This window comes from Heteronotia binoei, chromosome 3, assembly GCF_032191835.1.
Source record: "Heteronotia binoei isolate CCM8104 ecotype False Entrance Well chromosome 3, APGP_CSIRO_Hbin_v1, whole genome shotgun sequence".
Taxonomy (NCBI): domain Eukaryota; kingdom Metazoa; phylum Chordata; class Lepidosauria; order Squamata; family Gekkonidae; genus Heteronotia; species Heteronotia binoei.
This window is the reverse complement of record NC_083225.1, coordinates 25,498,274-25,519,090: the sequence shown is the minus strand read 5'-3', so window position 1 is coordinate 25,519,090 and position 20,817 is coordinate 25,498,274.

Below are 20,817 nucleotides of genomic sequence, written 5' to 3'. Positions count from 1 at the left end.
TCTCTCTCTCTCTCGCTTCAAAGTAAATGTTCCATCGGTTGGAGTTTGCACAACTTACTTGGTCTAGGTTGTTCAGGGACAGACTCAAAGGGAAGGGACTTAGGGTGTGAGCAGGAACTATATTACATTCTTTCTCCCACTGTGCCAGGATCCAACTGAATGGAGGGTCTCTGCAGCTGTTTTGAAGTAAAAACAAAAATACGGGAAAGCTTATCACGGATCTCCTGAATTGTATATCATTTGGCCCTGTACAGGGTTTGGGGGCCGGAGAGTTGGTGGCTGACCTGTGTTTTAACAACACAGGTTTAGAGAAGTGATAAAAAGATGTTGAAAGTTAGAAGAGAACTAGATTCATAGGTTTTTAACTGTGTTGAAGAACACATTTTCTTTCATTTTTATCCTCAAGGACAAGAATGATCCCAGCTCTCCTCAAAATATAAGACCTACTTTCTTATTTATGTTCCACTTTTAGAACTGAAAATCCTATACCCAGCTTTAACATGCTGGCATTTTATCTAGCCTATAAATAATCTAGCAGTTGTGTGGATATGTACTTTAATGTCAAGGCTATAAATAAACAGTTTATGTTGATGAACTCTACTTAAAAATGCAGGCTTACCTTGGGAGCCAGGTGTTTCTTGACTTGTCACTAGTATATAAATTCTTTATACAACTGAGCCATTGGCTTGCTGTTTTGTCCACTACACACTAACTACATAAATTTTTAAAATTTATTGTCTAATAACTTCTTACAAGTATTAGAGATGCTCTGCCAAAGATTTAGTCAGTGGCTTTACGCCAGTATGTACAATTCAAGCCCTCTCAGCTCCTTGGATCTGACTGCAGTAACTGCTGAGGTAATTAAATACTAATACTTGTGAATGTGATAGAATGTTATTAGAATCACTTGCGGCCCATTTATTTAAAATATTTATATTTCACCCTTCTAGAAAGTTCAGGATGACTACCAGTTTTTTAAATAAGAGAAATTCATTACATTATAAAAGACTGGAGGACAGCCTCTGTCCAAACGGATGTAATCAATGTCTTTGCCCAAAATCATATATCTGATCCAATTTCTGACAGCTCAACTCATTTTAGACCAAATGCTCTTTGAAAAAGCCAGCTCTTGCAAGTCCTCCAAATTGCAAAATCAGACAATTGCAGTGAGGGGTATGATGTCCATTTGGCCTGTACCTAGGCTTGTAAACCTTGCACCTGAAAGGCTAGAAGAAGAATATTGTGGGACAGTGGGCATGTGTCATGCCATCTCATGACACTACTTCCAATGAAAGCGTTCAGTGAGGTCATGGGCCATTCTAGATTTGTGGGGAACTCTATAATTTACCATAGAGTTTTTGCAATTTCTTCTCCTCCTCCAAACCTAAGCATCAGAGGAAATCATCTTACACAACATGACTTTTTTATATACCTTATGTTATCCAATTAAAGGGACCAGTAAAAATCCCAGTTGAAGCAGGCACTTTCTTTTTTTGTAAGTGAGCAAGCTTTAAATTCACATATGATTATCTATGCTTGTCCAAAGCAGATTAAGATATTCTCCTATGGAACAGAAGGGCCTGGATGAAAGGAAAAGACTGGCGAGTAACTTTCCCTGTGGAAGATGCTCTGTAGTTTGATGGCACATACTGATTTTTGTTATGATGCCACTAAACAATAAATATTCTATCAGAGCTTTCTTCAGTTGTCATTCCAAATTGGTAATCTGTGTTATTAAATGTACATGTGATCTAATGTACGTTGGCTGCCCAACCAACAGCCTGGTGCAGCTGACATGCCTCATGGCTAACTTTTTCAGCCTAAGGTAAAACTGAAGCAAGTCATTCCCAGAAGCAAACTCCCCATTGTTTCAACTGTACTGAGTACACAGCTGCAATATTTTGTACCAGTTGTGAAGTTTCTGAGTTGTCTTGGGCAGCCTCATGTAGAGTGCTTAACTCAAATCCAACCTATAGTCTGGTTACAATACAATGGATAAACATGATTAAGTCAGGAGAGTCCACAATGAAATCTAGAACATCGCTTTTCCATATTATATGTTGTCAAGCTTACTCAGAAGAAAACCCACCTGAGCTCAGTGGGGCTTATTACCAGGAGTGTGTACATAGAATTGTAGCCATTCACTTTACGGTTACCTCACCTTCTTGCAGTTTCTAATCAGGTTTCCTTTGGCAACTCCTCTCTCTTTAGCTCAATACCTTACTAAAACTCAAATCTTTGGTTTCCCATTCCCTCCAACAAAATTCCATACATTTCTAGACTTAGTCTGATATTTTCTGTTCAACCTCCCACTTCAGTCTTCCTTCCTTGGTCAATGTTAACTTGTTAGCCTACTGGTTCTCCCCTCTTCCCATCAAGTTCAAAATTATTGGTTCTGTAGCTCCAACCTGTGTGGCAGGCAGCCGTTGTTTATTTTTAACCTATCTTTTTTTACAGTCACACAAGGTGCGTTACAGTGACCAATAAAAGGTATCACACTGTCTCAGAACAAATTGTCACCTTTGCCCTTGGCCTCAGACCAGGTGACAGTCCCTTTAACCTAGGCCAGCCCCTGGGGATCCTCCGTGGCCTTCACTTGTGAGCTTCATTCACTCTCCTCCAGTTTCCTGATGCTCCCTCCATACCTCTATACCTGCTAGGAGATTCACCCAGAACCTCAGCCCCATCCTGGCTCCTCTCCCTGCACACAATTCCTTGCCCCCTTACTCTGTGGTCAAACTTCCCTTTGTGGCAGCAGGGGGCCTCCTCTGCTAACATATCTCTGTTCTCCCTCATTTTGGGTGCCTTCTTCCGGGCTTCCTATTGGCTGCCAGCTGTGGTGCCCTCACTATTGGGTTCCAGCTCTTCCGCTTCCCCAGCTGGCCACCTCACCCGGCACCATTGGTAGGTTTCCCAATCTCCAGGTCCCAGCGGGGGTTCCCCCGGTTTTACAGGCTTCCTCGCAACCAGCTGGCCAGCGGGGTGGAAGCCCCATCCCCACAGTCACCATATACCTCTAGAACTCCAGCAGGTTTAGAAACTTGCAAACAGGTCCGTTTTTAAAATGCGTGCTTTTAAAGTTGAGCAGGAAACAGGAAGCGCTTCATGGGGAACGGTCAGCATCAGTTTCGTCAGAGCATAGACACTCTGTTTGTTTTGCTTTCATTTTCAGAGCAAGTAAAGTTGTGGAGGAACCAGACCCAGTAAGTGTGTGTGTTTGTGAGAGAGAGGGGGGGAGAGGGAGGGGGCAGGGGATTCCTTGATTTGGAGACCCTCCCCCTGCTTTAGAAAGTGGTGTGGGGGGGAAATGTCTACTGGGCACTCTATTATTCCCTAAGGAGAACGATTCCCATTGGGAATAATGGGGAATTGATCCACGGGTATCTGGGGCTTTGGGGGGGATGTTCTTTGAGGTAGAGGCACCAAATTTGCAGCATAGCATATGCCTTTCCTCAAAACACCCTCCAAGTTTCAAAACGATTGAACCGGGGGGGTCAATTCTATGAGCCCGCAAAGAAGGTGCCTCATCCTTCATTATTTCTAATGGAGGGAAGACATTGAAAAGGTGTGCAGCCCCTTCCAATGTGATAGCCAGAACTCCCTTTGGAGTTCAGTTGTACTTGTTCCAACCTTGCTCATAACTCCACCCCCAATATATCCTGGCCTCACCCCCAAAGTCTCCTTGCCCCACCCCCAAAGTCCCCAGATATTTATTGAATTGGACTTTGCAACCCTAGGTCTTGGAAACCTGTCTCCTTCCTCCTCCATCCTCTCTGCCATCCTTTAGTGCTGGGGAAGACCCTGCCCTCTCAACAGATTCTTCACTTTTTGACCCAGCCTTGTGTTTTGCTGTTAATGCCAGTTGGAGTGCACCAGTGGTTCTCAGGCTCTGTGCACGTGCCTGGGTGGCCGCACACCTCAGCCAAAAACCTGTGGACATAGATATTGGATTGGGTTTATATCCCACCCTCCACTCAGTGACTAACAGGACCTTTTTGGTAGAAAAAGCCCAACAGGAACTCATTTGCATATTAGACCACACCTCCTGACACCACCATTGTTTCACACAGGGCTTTTTTGTAGAAAAGCCCAGCAGAAACTCATTTGCATATTAGGCCACACCCCGGTGCCAAGCCAGCTTGAACTGCATTCCTGTGCATTCCTGCTCAATAAAAGCCCTGGTGACTAATGTGAACACAGATAGCTGAAAGGCCCTCCTAAAGAATCCAGGCTTTGCCGTATTTTACTCAAGAGGGCCATTCCATAATGCTTTGGTTCATCCTGCCATCTACCCAAACCTCAGTCTCCCTACAGCTTTACTCTCTCTGGGCAAATAATCATTCTCTATCTTCTTGTATGAAGGGTATTTCTCTTCTGTTCAGACTGAATGCTCACTGCTACAGGATTGGATTCTCTCTGGTTCTGACAGGAGAGCAATAGAGTGCACGTCACAATTTTGTGGAAAGTCTAGGACGCTGAATAAACATTGCTAAAGACAAGATGGTGCAGGCTTCTTAGTGGCATGCCTGGGATATAACAGTGTCCTGAGAAAAACTGAAAGTAATCCAATAAAGTAAAGTGACCTCCCACACAACCAGCTACCCCCTCTGGGCTTTGATAATGGGGATGTAGCTGAAAATTGGGAGCGTATGGGATTGAAATTTGCAGACCTGGAAATGGTCTGACAAATAAAAGGCTGCAGAGTTCCAGATCACCATTGGGCAGGAAGGTAACGATATCCGCAGGGCCTGCAGTGCGAGTGACAAGCTATCTCCAGAGGACAGAAAGAAGCCGATGTTGTTTACAATGTTTGAAACATCCAGCACACACACAAAGTCTCAGTGCAATGCAAACGGTTGGACAAAAGGCAGCTAAGCAAGGGACAACGAAATCAGCAGACGAGCGGGTCATCAGTTATGCCTAACAGCTAGACAGTGCTTTGTATGATATGATAAAAGGCAAGGCTATTAACGGGATCCTATTCAAAAGCGATACAGGAAAGATAAGAGGATGATTTTTAGAGGAAGTGATAAAAATAGCCATAGCATTTGAGATGGTCTGACTACAAATGAAAATAAAGTCCAAGAAATACATGTGGTTGCTAGGCAAGGTGGAAGTTGCTGGTGGTGAGCATAGACTACTAGGCTTCACCCAAAAAACCCTGTGAAGGAAGAGACTGGAAACTGCAGAAGGGATATGGAGGTATGTCTAACATGTGGAAAGTGTTGTTCAGACAGGCTACATCAAGAGATATCTTGTATGAGAAATAATTCCCTTCTTCAGTTATGCACTGTTTGGTACCAGTAAGTGCTAAGAAAGATGATGGATGGAATTCTGGGTCTGGGAGGTCAAAAAGATTTTCTTGCTGCACAAGCTGTGGCAATCTAACGATCCACTTCATCTGGTGAGGAACTTATAAGACTGTGAATTGTGAATTGTAGTGAATTGACTGAACTTGTCAGGATTAGAGCTAATTGCCCTAATTTGGCTGGTGATGGAGAAGGCCATGATTACAAATGTATGTTCCATGAGCTCTTGGGATCAGTGTCAGAGCCAATCACTGCCAATATATTTCCACCAGGGGACAAAGTGTGGTTTGAGAGAGGGGACTTTTTTGATCAGGAAAACAACTTGGGAGAATGCTCAAAGATGGTTTCTAGAATCATAGAATCACAAGATTTGGAAGGGGCCATCTAGTCCTCAATACAGTATCAGCCTAGAGCATAAAAGAAGTGTTTGTCCAGCCACTGCTTAAAGATTGTCAGCTGATTCCACTGTTGAACAACTCTTACTGTTAAAAAATTCTTTCTAATATCCATCCGGTACCTTTCCTCCTTAAATTTAGACCCATTATTGTGAGTCCTCTCCTCTGCTGCCCTCCTCTAAGTGACAGCCCTTCAAATACTTAAAGAGAACAACCATGTCCCCCCTTCAACCGCCTCTTCTCCAGACTGAACATTCTCAAGTCCCTCAGCCTTTCCTCATAGGGCTTGGTCTCCAGGATCATCTTCATTGCACGTTTCATTCTGACCACATCCTTTTTAAAGTGAGGCCTCTAAAAATGCACACAATACTCCAGGTGTGAGCTGACCAAGGCAGTGTATAGCTGGATTATAACATCTTGTGATTTGGATATTATGCCTTTGTTGACACACCCTAAGGTAGCATTAGCCCTTTTTGTCACTGCATCACACAAGTTGCTCATATCTAACTTATGGTCCACTACTTAGTGTAAACAAGATCTCCTCCTGCTGCTCTAAATACAGAAAACCACAGCTGTGTATCCATTTAACACCAAAAAAAGTGGGAAATCAACAGCAAATCATGTTGCTTGTCCCAATGGTAAGAGTTTCAGAACAGAGCCCCCGTGGAAGACTTGACAGATAAGCATGATTCCCAGTCAGCGACACACAGGCACTGTATGTATGAACAACCACAAAACAATTACTACTTATTGTAGCTGACACATCTCTGATATCTTTTGTTTCCCCCGAGGAGTATGGTTTACCCAACAGGTCCTGTTTAATTTTCTCTGTACATGACATCTCATCGGCTCACTCAGCCTGTGGTATTTTTCTCTCTGGCCTCGGGGTGATGATTTACCTGTGGAAAACTTCATATTGACTCTCGGAGGAGAGAAGTCACTTTTGGCAGGCTTACTTTGAAGGCCCTGCGGACTGGATTCTGAACTTTTCCAGAAGAGCAGGTCAGGTATGGATGGCAGCTGACATACTTTAATTCTGCACCTTCAACAGGGAGACGAATGGCACTCTGACTGAACAAATAAATTAGTGCAGCTTGGAGCTCTGAGCCGCTTAAATTTATCATTGGGGGAAGGAGTAATTTAATTCCAATAAACAGAAGGAAGCTCTGGGTGCCTCTGTTGACAATACAGGGATCTCTCAACAAGAGTAGTGAGAAGGCTTGGAGTTTTTAATCTTTTAATTCTTCAAAGGCCTTTTTTTCCCTGTCAGTCTTGTGAGAGCGATTAATAACATTTTGCAGGTATATTGTGAATAACCTTTGAGCCTCAGTGCAAAAATTCCAACACCTCATGCAAACTAATTAATTTGTACCTTCATTGCTATTCATAGGCCGGAACAGCAGCATGTGCAGCAGTCAATGGGCACAGAAACAGTGGCAAAGATAAATTGAGTTCCCTGGGTCAGTATTCAAGCTACCTCTAAGAGATATATTGGTTGCCCTTTTATCCTGCCCCTCCTCTAGCTGCCTCAGGACTACCCACATAGTTCTCCACTCCTCCAGTTTATGCACACAGCAGCCCTATGAGATAGGTGATGCTGACTGAGAGGTACTGGCTCCAAGTCACCCACCAAGTCTCATGGCAAGTTGTGGCTATGAACCTGGCAGCAGAACACTTTAGCTACTGCACCACATCATTGTTGGCATGTATGTGAGCCACTGTTGGCCTGTCTATGGTTGCTGCCTGTTCTTCACACTGGTGCTGAATTCTGAGATCTGCTAACATGTTTTTGAGTTGGGCCTGGAATAACTTCAGCGTGGCCGTGACAGCCCTGAGTTCCTGATGAAATGGAAGGGTCTGTTTGGAAGATCAATGTAATCCCATTCAAACAGCAATTTTCCTTCTGTGGCTAAAGGATATGCAAAGGAAAAGCCAGTCAAGGTTGAGCAAGGTTTTATCATGTTTTTAAAAAATCAAATGCCGTCAGAGTGCACTGATTTAGCTGGCCATATACTAATAAAATTTCATCTAATAATGAAACCTGCCATTGTACAAAACCAGGAATATTAGATTGTTGTTTCCTTATATTTATTAATCACATCTTTCCTGTGAGTGAGATTCAGTCTTTAGGGTTTGTAGAATCTTTTGGGCTCAAGTGCCGTGTTCTACTGGAGAAAGTTTTTCTTCCAGACGTTTCGTTCTCAGCTGCGGAGAACATCCTCAGTGGCGTTGCAGCCGGAGCAAGCGCTCTGACCTTCTTGACTGCTGTGCGTTGAGAAGGTCAAGATGCACTCAATGCACAGCAGCCAAGAAAGTCAGAGCGCCTGCTCCGGCTGCAACGCCACTGAGGATGTTCTTCGCAGCTGAGAACGAAACGTCTGGAAGAAAAACTTTCTCCAGTAGAACACGGCACTTGAGCCCGAAAGATTCTACAAACCCTAATGATGTTACCAGCCATGAAAACCTGAAATCTTTGAGATTCAGTCTATCTACCACTTTAGTTGTATGCACACAACTGGGGGGGGGGGGGAGTACTTCATGTTTTAAATAAAACACACAGAGACATACAGGCTGAGATCCAAGGAACAAGCACTGTGCTGTTTATTTATCTGAAACTCATTAGCCACCTTTTTCCCTTGAAGAAAGGACAGTAGCTTACAATGTAAATAGATGATTAAGAAAACACTATGAACAATGTAAACAAGGCAATAATGATAAAAACACTTAAAGGTCAGGGCTCAGTACTGGGTCCCATGCTCTTTAACTTGTTCATAAATTATTTGGAGTTGGGAGTAAGCAGTGAAGTGGCCAAGTTTGCAGATGACACTAAATTGTTCAGGGTGGTGAGAACCAGAGAAGATTGTGAGGCACTCCAAAGGGATCTGTTGAGGCTGGGTGAGTGGGCGTCAACGTGGCAGATGAGGTTCAATGTGGCCAAGTGCAAAGTAATGCACATTGGGGCCAAAAATCCCAGCTACAAATACAAGGTGATGGGGTGTGAACTGGCAGAGACTGACCAAGAGAGCGATCTTGGGGTTGTGGTAGATAACTCACTGAAAATGTCAAGATAGTGTGCGATTGCAATAAAAAAGGCCAACGCCATGCTGGGAATTATTAGGAAGGGAATTGAAAACAAATCAGCCAGTATCATAATGCCCCTGTATAAGTCGATGGTGCGGTCTCATTTGGAATACTGTGTGCAATTCTGGTCACCGCACCTCAAAAAGGATATCATAGCATTGGAAAAAGTGCAGAAAAGGGCAACTAGAATGATTAAAGGGTTGGGACACTTTCCCTATGAAGAAAGGTTGAAACGCTTGGGGCTCTTTAGCTTGGAGAAACGTCTACTGCGGGGTGACATGATAGAGGTTTACAAGATTATGCATGCAATGGAGAAAGTAGAGAAAGAAGTACTTTTCTCCCTTTCTCACAATACAAGAACTCGTGGGCATTCGATGGAATTGCTGAGCAGTCAGGTTAAAACGGATAAAAGGAAGTACTTCTCCACCCAAAGGGTGATTAACATGTGGCATTCACTGCCACAGGAGGTGGTGGCTACAAGCATAGCCAGTTTCAAGAGGGGGTTAGATAAAAATATGGAACAGAGGTCCATCAGTGGCTATTAGCCGCAGTGTGTATATGTGTGTGTGTGTATTTTATATATCTATGTTCTTAATTTAAAAACACCGATTAGAACTGCTAATATAAAAAATAAGTTGGTCAAATGGAGTCCTAAATAAACTGTCTTCAGCCATCTCCTAAAGATTGACAGTGAGGGGGCCAGGTGCACCTTCCTGGGGAGCCACGGGGCTGCCACTGAGAAGGCCCTCTCTCGTGCCCACCAGATGAGCCTCTGTGGTTGATGGGTCAGTTAGAAGAGCTGCTCCCTGCAATCTTAATTCTCAAGCACAAACACTAGGGAAATGGTCCCTCAGATACCCTGGTCCCAAGCCAGGGCTTTAAAAGACAAAACCAACACCTTGAACTGAGCTCAGTAGCAGATCAATAACCACTTTAATTGCTGTAATAACAGAGTCATATGTTCTCAATAGGTGGCGCTGACCAGTGGTCTAGTCATGGTATTCTGCCCTAGCTTCACCTTCCGAACACTCCTCGAGGGTAGCCCCAAGTAGAACACATTGCAGTAGTCCCGTCTAGATGTAACTAAAAGAATTGGTGTGGCTAGGAATGGAAACAACTGACACACCAACCTCAGATGGGCAAGAGCATTCTGAACCACTGCAGCCCTCATTTTCTATGGTGACCACTGTGCCAAACTACGAACCTGGCTTTTCAACCTCTTCCAAGACAGGAAAGATCTTGAGTGCTGATTTACCTTCCTGTTAAGGTTTTGACCAGATTAAGTTTCAGCTTGTTCACCCTCATCCAATCCATTACTGACTCCAAGCACCAGTCCAAATCATTAACAGTATCCTGGAATTAGGTTTTTTTTTAAAGGTAGGGCTGGTATCATGTCTATATTACTTACACTGCAGCCCATACCTCCTGATGACCTCTTCCAGTGGTTTTATATAGACATTAAATAGCCTGGGGGAGAAGATGGAACCTTGCAGCACTCCACAGGCCAACTGCCTTGGGGGAGAACATGAATTCCCCAGCACTACCTTCTGAGACCAACCTCAAGCCACCAGAACACAGCACTCTTAGATCCGCTGCTGAGAGGTGGCTCAGTAGGATAACATGGTCAATGGCATTAAAGGCTGTTCAGAGATCCAGCAGAATCAGCAAGGGCACATACCCGTTCTATTTCTTGATAGTGGTCATCAGGTAAGTTGAACAAAACAGTCTCTGTTCCAGACCTCAGGCCAAAGTCAAATAGAAAATCACTCTTCCCAGAGCCCCTGGAAAAGCAACAATTTGGTCTAGTAACTTGGCCAAGAATGGAAGACTGGAGACTGGCTGGAAATTTTCCCACATAGTAGGGATTAGGAAGATCTGCTGTTGTTTTTTAAAAAAAAAAACAGGTCTAACCACTACCTCCTTGAGTGCAAGTGTACACATCCCATTTCTCCTTAATAATAATAACTTTTAATTTCTATCCCGCCCTCCCCGCCAAAGCAGGCTCAGGGCGGCTTACAACATAAAATACATTATACATCAGATTACATAAATTGCAAATAAAATCCAAGTTAAGACAAATTACAAGTTAAAATTTACAAATTACAATGGTGCTAAACATTCGATCTTCAATAATTCCATAAAATTCAGTAACCAAGAGCACTTTTTTAGAGGCATTTCCTAGTTTATCATTGGTTGAAGGCTAGTTTATAGAGGTGGGTCTTACAGGCCCTGCGGAACTGTTCCAAACTCCGCAGGGCCCGCACCTCTACCGGGAGTTGATTCCACAGCAGTGGAGCAGCAATAGAGAAGGCCCTATCTCGGGTGGCCTTCAATCTGGCCTCCCTTGGCCCAGGGACGGTCAGCTGGTTTTTTCCAGCCGACCGCAATGCTCTTTGGGGCTCATATGGGGAGAGACGGTCCTTCAGGTAGGCAGGTCCTCGGCCATATAGGGCTTTAAAGGTGATAACCAGCACCTTGTAACGAACTCGGTATCCCACTGGCAGCCAGTGCAGTTCGCGCAGCCCCGGCTGTATGTGCTCCCATCTTGGGAGTCCCAACAACAGCCTAGCCGCCGCGTTCTGCACCAGCTGCAGCCGCCGAGTTCGGCACAGGGGCAGCCCCATGTAGAGAGCGTTGCAGTAATCCAGTCTCGAGGTGACCGTAGCATGGATCACCGTTGCTAGGTCACGGCGCTCTAGGAAGGGGGCCAACTGCTTCGCCCGTCGGAGATGAAAGAACGCGGACTTGGCAGCGGCCGCTATCTGTGCCTCCATTGATAGTGAAGGCTCCAGAAGAACCCCCAAGCTCTTGACCCTATGTGCCGCTTTCAGCAGCACACCGTCAAAAATCGGCAAGGGGATTTCCCTTCCCAGGGCACCGCGACCCAAGCAAAGGACCTCTGTCTTCGTTGGATTCAACTTCAGCCCGCTCAGTCTGAGCCAACCTGCCACGGCTTGCAATGCTAGGTCCAGGCTTTCTGGGACGGAGTCAGGTCGGCCGTCCATTAATAGATAGAGCTGGGTGTCATCTGCATCTCCTTCCCCATGCCATTCCATTCCTTTGAGCTGAAATACTCTCCCAAGCTGATCAGCTCTTTCCCTTCACAGGTGTGTTGCTTTGGGTGGGGCCTAAGCATCATAGGCCCATCAAACTTTAAAGGACCCGCCTCAACTCCAGCCATTCCTGCAGTGCCAAGAGGGGTGGTCAAAGCATAGAGACAGCAAAGACATTACCTTGTGCTGGGTGCAGAATGAGTAGTACCAAGCTGGTGATCTAGTGCTTTTGTTTGTGATTCCATCCCAGGCCTAGAAGACCTCCACGTTGGAGCTGAATGCGGGAACTGGTGTCCCACTGTGTATCTAAAATGTGGGTCTGGAACACAGTATTGTTGTTCAGTCACACAGTCGAGTCCAGCTCCTTGTGACCCCATGGACCAAGTCACACCAGGCCCTCCTGTCTTCCGCCATCCTCCGAAGTTTGCTCAAATTTGTGTTAATTACATCAGCAACGCTGTCCAGCCATCTCATCCTTTCCCGTCCCCTTCTTGTTTTGCCTTCTGTCTTTCCCAGCACCAGGATCTACTCCAGTGAGTGCTCCCTTCTCGCTTGGTGGCCAAAGTATTTGAGCTACAGTTTCAGCATCTGACCTTCCAGGAAATAGTCTGGGTTCATTTCCCTTAGGACTGACTGATTTGATCTTCTTGCAGTCCAAGGGACTCTCAAGATTCTTCTGCAGCACCACAGCTTGAAAGCATCTATTCTTCTGCACTCGATCTTCCTTATGGTCCAACTCTCACAGCCATAACACAGTATTACTTTTTCTCAATTTTAATTTTAAATAAAAGTTATTGGGATACTGGAGTTTGAGCACAGTAATACCTCTAAGGGATTGAAAGACTTCCCTTTTTGTCTAAGGGACTAAAAGACTTGCCTAAGGGAGGCTTGTCGAATGCCTGAGCCAAATGTTTCTCAGAAGAGTTGGTTGTGATGGCCTTATTTGGATTGGCTTTTAAATGGCAGGGGTTAATCAGCTTAGGTTAATTTTCATTTGCTGTTTTACACATAATTTTGTTCCATTGCTTCATACAGGAGCTGAATCAGTTCTTAGGAGAGAGAAATGAACCCCAACCCTTAAAGCTCTGAATGATAAAGGAATAACTCATGCCGTGGTGGGAGGGGGAATCACTCACCTGGTATTGTTTTCTTTATCCTGTATTGCTGCTTTTGTATCTTACATGACGTTTTATTGTGTTGTATATTGTAGTGTCATTTGTTGTGTTATGGAGTTATAGGGAAAGTTTGGATAGAAACGTTTTAAATAAAAATATAAAAGATTGATTTAAAAGTGATAACATGCAATCTGTGTCCAATTAACACTTTATCGTGGTAGCACTAAACATTAATACAGTTCAGTTCATAGCTGTTTAGGATGTTTAGATCAATGTTCCATTATAGTTCCCAATTTTCAATGCACATTTCACAGTCTCTGAAAATACAATCAACTACTGTATTACTTATTAAATAATTCAGATTAGTTTCAGCTCATTAAAATATTCTAGACATGTTTTGATACAAATTTTCCTCTGCAGCATTAATGTAATAGTTAAGCAAAATCTCAGTTCAGTGCTCAGAGTAGGGTAACTGTATAGCAGCCTTGGCCTTAGTATATTGCTAGATAGTAACAAAAAACAAATGAACCACTGGACTGAATTTTAAAACTATTATTTATATACCTCAGAAGAACACTTTCAGAAAGGCTTCATTTGATCAGTTAAGAATCGCGTTGATGTTCTGAATCTACTTTTAAATAATTGTTATAATTTGATACAAAACTGAAATTTTCAAAAACAAAAAAGTGGGGGTTTTTTAACAAAAAAGACATCAAGTTGGATACAAAGGTTGTTCGTAATCATTACTTCTGTGCAATCCCACACTTCTGTGCAAGCAGGCCATAGAAAAGATTTACACAGCTTTAGTTGCAGGCTAGGAGGGCCCCTCCTCTCTTCCCTTTGGTGCTTTCCTGCCAAGACCATCCCATGACCAGGAGGAGGGTCTAGGGGTGTGCAGTCAGTATATATCGAGCTGAATAAGCATCTGAATAATACCTTACTGGTATTATTCAAGTATTTATTAAACCAGATCAGAGAATCAAGGCTACCAAATAGGGAGTCCTGGATAAAAGCTGGCACTATTTATAATGACAACCCATGTGGTATAGGTTTGAGCCTTGGGCTAGGATCTGGGAGTCCCAAGTTCAAATGCCATTCTCCTTGTAAAGCTTACCTGTGACTGAGGGCCCATCTCATTTTCTGAACCTGACCTGCCTTGCACGGTTATTGTGAGGATGGAATGGGAAAAGTGTAAAATATTATAAGCTACTTAGTTACTATTGGGGAGCAAGGTGGGGTACAGATAAACTCCACACCCTTCTTTTTAAAGGACATCTTATGTTTCTACTCAAAACAAATGCCAAATAGAAGGAAGTCCTTGACATGAAAACTCTAATTTTAAACTGGCTGCTATTAAAGCCTCTACTGCAATCCTGTAGCAAATACATGATTGACTTCACTGGTCACCTCTATTGTTGATGGCCTGCAAGTTAAATAGCACTTAAGAACATAAAGAAAACATGTTGGATCAGGCCAATGTGCATTACTAGTCACACTGAACCTCATTTGCCACGCTGATGCCCACTCGCCCAGTCAGTTTGGTGTAGTGGTTAAGTGCGCGGACTCTTATCTGGGAGAACCGGGTTTGATTCCTCACTCCTCCACTTGCACCTGCTGGAATGGCCTTGGGTCAGCCATAAATTTGCGAGAGGTCGCCCTTGAAAGAGCAGCTGCTGTGAGAGCCCTTTCAAACCCACCTACCTCACAGATAAAGGAGATTGTGAGCCGCACTGAGACTCTGAGATTCAGGGTGGAGGGCGGGATATAAATCCAATGTCGTCGTCTTCAGCCTCGACAGATTCCTTTGGAGTGACTCATAATCCTCTCTGGTTCTCACCACCCTGAGCATTTTAGTGTCAACTGCAAACTTGAAGGAAACATAAGACATCCTTTTAACCCCATCCTAGAGCATGAAGGGTTTAAACATTTATTTTAAGAGGAGCTTCTGGGCCTTCAAGCAGAATATCTGGAAATTAGGACCCATTAGCTGAGATCAACATAATAGGAAACTAACTCTGAAAAAGACCAGAAGGAGAGGTGCTCCTAATCTGCCAGAAAGTTCTGGAAATCTTTTCTACAGTGGCCTGTGTGCCTACAGTCCTGATGTTTTCCTTCACAGAAGACCACTTGGTGAATGACAACTACAGGTAAGTGGTGGTGGAAAGTGCTGTCAAGTCATAGCTGACTTATGAGACCCGGTAGGGTTTTTAAAAAGACAACAGATATTCAGAGGTGGTTTGCCATTGCCTGCCTCTGTGTCATGAGCCTGGTAAGTCCAACCCTGTTTCTCCCATAGTACAAAGCACATCTGCCAGTGGAAGGGTTTTTTTTTTTCTGATTTCCCCCCTTGCACTGCAGATGTGGTGGCCTGTTGTTTCTCCAGAAAGCATTTTTCTGGGGGCATCTTCTTTGGGAGACTGTAATTCAGACCCTCTAAATTCAGTCTTCACCAAACTTGGAAGGCAGATAGAAGAGAACCAACCAGAGACTCCCTGTGTTTCTAGCTTACACAGTATCTGTTCTATACACTCCTGAAGCTGTCAAAATGACTGCTGCATTCGTTTCAGCAGGTGCAGGAGTTTACAGAATGGACTCAATGGAAGTTAGAGGCATCCAGGACTTTATTTGTAAAAAAAAGCCCAGCAGGAACTTTTTTGCATATTATACCACACCCCCTGATGCCAAGCCAGCCAGAACAGAGTTCTTGTGCATTCCTGCTCAAAAAAAGCCCTGGAGGAGGAGCAGCATCATATGATGAAGCTAAAAAAAGGGAGGGAGAGCAGCATCACATGATGAAGCAAGATCGCTTCCCCTAGCAGTGATGTCATCACATTGTGGGATGCTCTAGGAATTTCCTCCTTTTTTACCATAGAGTTCTTACCTGTTTTTAGATATAATGATTGGTGAAATTCCTAGTGTTGTATGATGTGAACTTGGAAGGCATGTAGAGGAGCATCCAGGGGAGTCTGCTGCAAGTCTGGTGTTTCTAGCTTGCACAGGATCCATTCTGTACACTCCTGAATCTTCTGAACCTGCACATGTCAAAATGACCAATGTTCAAGAGTGTATAGAACAGATTATGGGCAAACTAGAGACAACAAGGTCACAGGTGACCTCCCCTGGATGCTCTTCTACATGCCCTACAAGTTGCTTTGAAATTATGAAAGCATTTTGATTACGTGGAGACAGGCTGTCTGGAAATGTCACAAACCTCCAGCAACAGCTTGAAAGCTCATGGAAAGTTTGTGCGAGGTGACCTGCCGTGAACTTGACCTCATGAAGTGTGAACTAACGAAAATTCTTCAAGAATTTTAGTTTACGAGCCAATTCATGCCCATCCCTAGTCAGTATCATCTCTTATGTGTGCAGGGGCTACATCTACCAATTTCACACACAGCTTACCCCGCAGTCACGTTCCTGTTCTCTGCGCAGTGTCCGTTGGATTTCCCACTATCTGCGCCGGAGTTACAGGAAGTGTCACAGCTTTCGTGTAGCAAACGTAAACCACTAAAACCCAGTTTACGTTTGCTATGCAAAAGCCGCAGCACTTCCTGTAACTCCGGTGCAGATAGTGGGAAATCTGATGGACGCTGCACAGAGAACAGGAACGTGACCACGGGTAAGCTGTGTGCAAAATTGGTCATCCTTTTTTTGCTGCCGTGTCCCAGATGACTTACCCATAGGGTCTTCAAGGCAAGAGACATGTGCTTTGCCATTGCCTGCCTCTGCATAGTGACCTTGGTGGTCTCCCATCCAAATACTAGCCAGGGCCAGCCCTGCTCATCTTCTGAGATCTGGTGAGTTCAGGCTAGCCTGGGCTATCCAGGTCAGACCATAAAAAGCATACAGTTTAAAATCTCTGAGAGTAAAAAAGGAAGAAAGTATTGGCTTCACAGTTTTCTTCTGAAGCATTATCAGAGTAACAAAATAATGCTGTACCTAGCAGCCAATTTAGAAATTGTCCAACACAGTGTGTTTGTGTGTGGCAGAGGTATTTACTGCCCAGGCTACAAAAAGTGTGTGTTCCTCACAGACTATCACGTGATGCATCATAATAACTATCCAGGTCATTCAGCTTATTAAGCAACCTGGTGGGGGTAATTGATGGTGCGTGCATGCTGTATCACTTTCTACTGATGACTTTCTGGAAGATGAAAAACAGACTATTCCTCCTGTCCAGGAATGCCCCCAGTTAGGAGGAAAACAAATTCATTGGCTGGTGGTTTGATGGACCTTTTTGTCTGATAAAAGCATTTTTTCTCCAGCAGGTATTTCAGAGTGCCCCAGGCTATTAATGCTTTCATTTCACAGCGGTATCTGCTAGCAGTTGGTCATTGATCTCTCTCCAAGACCAGATCTTGACTGTGGTTTGGACGGCACATTGTTATGAGCTTCCCTGACATGCCGCAGCTGAAGTATCATTTGGAATGATTAATTCCCTGGGTTTGGAATAGACCTTTTATGAGCGCACATGGCAATGGGCATTCCAAGTACTATGGCTGATTTGGCATTGAGGAGAGAAAAGAGACAGGGATCTGATTTGTACCAAAATTACATTTTAAATATAGAATGAGAAACCAGCAGTGTTTCAGCTTCTGATAAGTATTGTTCATAGTGTATATATATATATCTGTCTCTGAAATAGGGTGGAAAGCCCTTTGCTGGCAACAAGAAGGAATAAAGGTGTATGGAGGCTGACTAAACAATGTCACATGAAACCACAACATCACTTCCAGGCAAGTACCTAGAAAGTGTTGTCACTGCATCATACCACACTAGGAATTTCCCCAATTGTTATATCTAAAAACAGGTAAGAACTCTATGGTTAAAAAGGGGGGGGAGATTCCTAGAGCATCCCACAATGTGATGACATCATTGCTAGGGGAAGTGGTGTTGCTTCATCGTATGTTCCTGCTCTCCCTCCCTTTTTTTTCTTCTGGTGCTTATTTGAAGAACAGTGGAGGGGGGCAGAGGCCAGAACCAGGACGCTGCCCATGAAAGCGCTCCGCCCCACAACCCTACTTTGAACGAACAAGCCATCCGAGCAAGAATTGAGCAGTAAGGTTAGTGCTGCTCCTATTTCCTGCCCAAATTACAACTGCTATGTCATCTAAGGAACAGAGAGAGCAGCTCTAGCTCCGGAGCAATCTTTGGTTTCTAACCATAACTTCTAACTGTTCTATGAGCAGGTAAATTTGCAACAGAATCTAACTCAGCTGGGAAATCAAGTAATGGGTAGTGTGTTTTCCTTGGGATCAATAGAAAAAAGCCTTACTGGCTGCAATGTAAATCTAGGCCTTTATAAATTACATTTGTAAACAAACAGGGTTTTTAAAAAATGGTTTTAATTTTCAAACTACGTGAGTATGATTACTTTATTCATTACTAAAATTTAGCAAATTTGTAATTACTCAGCCCAGTAGGCTGAAACGTGCTGGGCAAGGCTGATTCTATGCAGCAAACCACAGGGAGGCGTGTATTTGGAGCTACGTGACGTATTACACCGGCTGCATGAGAATCAACCTGAATTTTCCTGTTGAGAAATTTAAAGAAGAGGAGATTGGACTTATACCCCACCCTTCACTCGGAGTCTCAGAGTGGCTTACAATCTCCTTTCCCTTCCTCTCCCCACAATAGATACATTGTGAGGTAGGTGGGGCTCAGAGAGCTCTCTTAGGAGTGCTCTTGAGAGAACAGCTCTGAGAGAGAACTGTGGCTGACCCAAGGTCACCCAGCTTGGCTTTATGTGGAGGAGTGGGGAATCAAACCTGGTTCTTCCAGATTAGAGTCCACACTCTTAACCACTACATTAAACTAGCTCTCCAAAGGTCCCCTGTCCACACTCACCAAAGATCACCTGTCTACACTCAAAGAAAGCTGGTGGGGCTTGAAATGTTTGCATGGGGGCAGACTATCCCAGACTATCTAGTTAACTGGGGTCTCATTTGACCTTTTAGTTCTGTTAGGTTCTCAATATTTGCAGGGCTTTTTTATAGCAGGAACTCCTTTGCATATTAGGCTACACCACCCTGATGTAGCCAATCCTCCAAGAACTTACAGGGCTCTTCTTACAGAGTCTACTGCAAGCTCTTGGAGGATTGTCTACATCAGGGGTGTGTGGCCTCATATGCAAAGGAGTTCCTGCTACAAAAAAAGCCCTGAGTATTTGTTCTTTTAGGTTAAACAGAATATTTATTTGTTCTTTTAGGTTAAATAGAAATAATTGCATTACAACGTTAAATTTCAGTTTACTTTATCTTAGACAAAATATTTCTATTTTGTGTTTCTGGAACATTTTTCTAATATGGATTATGGTGGATTGATAGTGTTAGCCTCATATCATCTACAGGGTGCTACAGTTCCTGAGTTAGAATACAGCCCCTCAACTCCTCTTGCCTTCTCTTCCCAGATTCTCTGTTCCCAATTCCTATGGAAGATCATCTACCTGAGATGGTATAGTGTAAGGCCCAGAAAGACTTGGTTCAAGATTTCTCTTCCCAGAGAGCGCTGTCACGTTCTCAGAGTGCAGGCAGGCAGGAGTCCAAAGCCAGTTCAAGATCAAAGTCCAGGAAGTCAAGCAGGAGCCAGGTCATCAATGCAGAATCACAAACCAGAATCAGAAGTCAACGGCCAAAATCCAAAAGGTCAGGGTGCCAAGGAAATCAAGCAGGTCAGGATCAGGAAGGAGTGTGGATTCAAGTCAGAGAATAGACGTTGCTTCCACAAGGTTACCAGGTCCTGGGTGAGAGCGATATAGGAGCCTCAATCAGCCTGCTCCCTAGGTGGCAGTGACTCTGCTAGAACTCAGGGCTGAGAGATCTGAAGCATCGGCGTGCCTCATATCTTTGCTCTAAAAGTTCTTTCTGGAGCCTGCTTTGAATTTTTGAGATGGGAGGAGAGCTTGGAGGAGATTAATTGTCAATAGCTGACACTGGTGCCTGGAGAGTGGTTGATGGGCCAGCTGCTGTTTGTTCAGCTGAGGAACTGGCTGGCAACTCTTTCAGGTCTGTTAACCCTTCCAGCTCCTCCTTGTCAGGGCTCATGACAAACGCAAGGAAAGGCAAGGATTCAAATACATTCAGAGTTATTTCTATGTCAGGTGAAAGTCTTCATGGAACCTATAGGAAGGCAGCAGCCTGCAGGCTTGGAGAGCTGTCTCCAACAGTGATCATTACTAGTTTATGTCATCCACAATTCTTGATAGGTTCTAGTTGTCAGTGTGCTGGCACACTATCAGTTCATTAGTCTGCTGAACATCACAGTGAGTCTTAAACAGTCTGATGTGGATGCAGGATGCAAGATGGATGTCTCAATGCTCCCTGATAATGTAATCATGCCAGGAGACCATATATTGTCCGCACAGGTGGATTGGCCGTTAAGGCCACCCCACTCCCAGAAGAAGAAGAAGAAGATATTGGATTTATATCCCACCCTCCACTCCAAAGAGTCTCAGAGCAGCTCACAATCTCCTTTACCTTCCTCCCCCACAACAGACACCCTGTGAGGTGGGTGGGTCTGGAGAGGGCTCACAGCAGCTGCCCTTTCAAGGACAACCTCTGCCAGAGCTATGGCTGACCCAAAGCCATGCTAGCAGGTGCAAGTGGAGGAGTGGGAATCAAACCCGGTTCTCCCAGATAAGAGTCTGCACACTTAACCACTGCACCAAACTGGCTCTCCAACCCAGTGGCCACTCAAGAACAAAGAGAAGGGTGGGCACAAGCCAGCCCACCCTTCCTCAGCTATGTTGAAGGGTGGGACATGCCTGCTCAGCCCAGCCTCAGGAATGGCCTCAGCTGGCCACCCAACTTGGCTGGGCACCTCCTGCTGGTGGCTTGACAGGCAGGCTCTCCCTCCCTCCTTTGGG